Source organism: Perkinsus marinus (assembly GCF_000006405.1).
Source record: "Perkinsus marinus ATCC 50983 genomic scaffold scf_1104296943560, whole genome shotgun sequence".
Taxonomy (NCBI): Eukaryota; Perkinsozoa; order Perkinsida; family Perkinsidae; genus Perkinsus; species Perkinsus marinus.
The window spans coordinates 129,255-132,848 of record NW_003211781.1 but is presented as its reverse complement, the minus strand read 5'-3'; the positions used below and the strand labels follow the sequence as shown (position 1 = coordinate 132,848).

At 47.3% G+C, this 3,594-nt stretch overlaps 1 protein-coding gene across 1 annotated transcript in view; it reads left to right on the top strand.

Annotated features, from left to right (window-relative positions):
• The window catches only part of Pmar_PMAR000677 (heat shock protein, putative), a 10,051-nt gene that overhangs the window by 4,325 nt on the left and 2,132 nt on the right, over window positions 1-3,594 (top strand). The window lies entirely within an intron of this gene.

The window sequence follows — 3,594 nt, the reverse complement described above, 5'->3', positions numbered from 1 at the left end:
AATTATCAGTACGATAGGCGTTTTATGATAATGCGAAGTGAAAGTGCTCTTGACTTTGGTCCCGCATCGGCATCACTTCATGTGCCGCCGGCACAGTGCCGGTGGGCAATACCCCGTAACGGAATCAGTGTATCTTTGGTGGAAACTTGGCATAGTTCTTGAGTCTGAGTACGTATCTGCATTTGAAGATGATGCAGTGATTCACATCAGTAGCATGGACTGAGTGAGGTCAATTACTCGAGAATCATGTGACATTAAGTCACCAAATAATAGCACTCATTAATATCATCGATAGCACCAGTCAGCAATTATGCGTACAGCATCATACACAGTACTGATAGACTACCCATAGCTGTCCTCAGCGTTGAATGCCTGTACAGTTGGTATAAATACTACACCACACTGTAGTTGGACTAGAAGGTTTCATGGTACAAACATTAGTGCAGAGCTTGACCACTTCAGTAATGATCCGGAATCAGTGACTTGATAGCACTAATGAGAATCAATGGACGGATTGGCCGGTGATTGACGGCAGCCCGTGATTGGCCGGTAGAAGCTCTTGTAAGGGACTTAGGCAAGGAAGAGGCCTTCGACCTGCTAGTCGACGTGGTGTCTATGGAGTACATGCATACCCTCATTAGAAGACTGCCCGAAAATGATGTAGTAGATCACCTATATGCCCCCATGAGTGTGATTATCAGTTACGATATGATATTATAGCATTCATGTGGCGCAAGGCAGTGAGCAGTAACATCCCTCTGGCCCGCATCCCTACATTGGATGTCTGTATAGCTTTGAAAGGCAGGTTGGAGCTTCTGGGGCAAGTGGCTATTCAGTGTTTCAAGTAAGCTCTATCTAATCGCAATGGACTCGTTTTACGACTACTCCTTGGCGGTTCTGTCGGTCACTCACCTGGATAACAATAGGACAGATGATTCCTTATGGTTGGGCATGGCTCCTTATGAGGTACTTTTCTGATAGCAAGCAGTTCACCAATGATGATCGTCGTTGGTCTTATGTCGAATATATGCCCGCCACTGAGGCCGATACGATCCTTGCCGATCGGCTAAAGAGCAGCGATTCTTCTAAAAGTGGGTAGTATATTGTCATCGTGGATAAGTGATGCTGCAGGATCCTGGGCTTACAGCACTAGACTAATGCAAGCTCTACATTACGATAAGGAGGAGCATCGACTTTCACAAGTATTGGGTAGAACTGTGAAGGAGATTGCCAATGAACAAAACCCTGTGAGAGGTGTAAGTGAATGCTTGTTGCCGGATAGTTGGTGTGCATCATCATCACAACATGGTGTGCAGAATGTGATGGGAACATTGTGTTATCTGCCCATGCCTCCATTGTGTGGGCCGAAGAGTAACGACCCCCATGCTGTAGTGGAGGCCATCGATGCGCTTGTTGCCAGCTTGAATCGTTCCAAAGAGCAACTGAAGGGATCATGTGAGGCTCCAGGCCTTGTGTGTAGTGTAGTTGTCTCTCTCAGCAATAGTAGACCAAGGGAAGGATCTTATAGAGAACATAATAAGGAATGCTCCGATGGAGAGCGAGCTTTATAAGGTTTGGGAGAAGGAGGTGATGGAGGCCTTCGATCGGCTACTCAAGAACGACAACACCAACAGATCGGTGTAGGAGTGTGGGAGTAACCTCTAGCTGGAGTAGTATCGTGCACTTTAGTATCAACGATGGTTTCCTTATGAACATCCCTGGTATACGCAAGGCAACTGTAGAGCACATCCTACAGCATCTGAGTGCCTTCCTAGAGGACATCCTCCAGCGGAAGGATCACCTTACCAAGGATCTCATACAGGATCTGAGAGCCGTATTATGCTAAAGCTATTGGGCTCCTTATTGTACAAGTGTCTAATTAGATATTCAGTCTAGTAGGACGATATGGTAGCAGAGGGGAGGGTTTGAAATTGCCCATCATACGTCCTATCGTGGATGATATCATAGCGAACACTGAAAAGTATACCTTCCAGCTACCTCGGCACCCAGTCGGGACCATAGACATGCTCATCGAAATACAGACGGACCTGGTGGAAGTGGGCCTATAATGTGGGTGCTCAAGTGCTAACAGTCATCGATAGTTCCTCACTGCACGGCCTTGGTCAAAGGATAAGGAGCAGTGCTTGGAGAAGGTAGTCGCTGCTCGGCCTACCCTCCTTACAGACAATGACGGCATTTACCGTCTAGCGCGGAAAAGGTTGCCATCCATCTTTACAAAGTATCGTAATTCATACCAATCTCTCGCAACATCATCATCATCATCATCATCATCATCATCTCAGAATTCCTGATACCACTGATGATAGTAGTAAGGAGAGAGAGGAGGTAAGACTGCTGCTGCTGCTGCCCTCTTGTATGGCTCCTATAGGAACCTCCGTAGATGCTGAAACCACCTCGATGCTATAGAGGCTTCAGTGGTGGTCCTTATCCTAAGGAGGACTTGGATATGAGCTGGTGGACGGATGCTGAAGTTGCTGTAAGCACTTGAGCGGGGCATCATCATCATCATCATGTTGTTCGATTGCTAGGTGATTGATCGGATGGTGGGAAAAGAGTTCAGCTTAGAAAGAGAGAATAGGAAGAGCCTTAGTTACCGTACCAAGTGGGACTCCTATCATCGGATCCACGTTAACGATCTGAACAGGCATCACCATGTGCTATCCTCATTTCGAACAGTATGCCCGTCTTACTTCGTCAACAGTGAGCTCATCCCATCGAGTGGCTGTGCTCAGTCTTTACTATCTCTCAGGGATTGAGGACAATCTCTCATCACTCAGTGACAACCCTGTGGTAGATGATAAGCAAAAGCGGCAAGACGATGATGATACCCTCGCCTTGATGGAAGTTGACTTGAAACTACTATCAAGGATGGATACAGTGGACGCCGAGTCAGCTAAGGTGGCAATCAACCACGACTGTCGATTGGTTACTGTTATTGGAAGGTATTTCTAAGGCCGGAGCTCCTCACCACCGATGCTGCTAGGACTGCTCCGTAGTGTATCGTGGGCTATGCTTGGCTAGAGATGGCATGCGGTAGGTTCTGTCTGGCTAGAGTGGCGTCCACTACATTGACTGAGGATCAACTCTTCGACGATTTCGTAGGAGCTACATTTCGCAAATCCTCTGGGACTGCAATTAAGTTAACAGTAGTCTTAATCACCCTTTGGAGGGTCCTCATAGTCCTACAGGTACACAAGGAGTTATGTCACGCTGCTGCAAGGTTCGGCTCTATCGATCGTCGGCAGTACTGGTTGAAGTATCGTCTATTCACTCGTGATGGTGCCAGAAAGCATGTTCATAAGGATATTGTACAGGCCATAGGATCAGCGTTTATACAGTATGCACTGGCCTCTCACCACTATAGTCGTATGCTCCTATGTCAGTGACATGCTCTGGTGTAGCGATTGGCAAGTATTGAAAACCTGCATGGACATGTCTAAGGAGGTCCCTGATGCTCTCAGTAAAAACGTAGTTCCTCGGCCCACCGGCTATCGACTAGACTCATGCGATACCACTGAGGCCCGGTGTCGGTACATTAAAACGGTACGGCAGAAGCAGAGATGGTACGTTTTG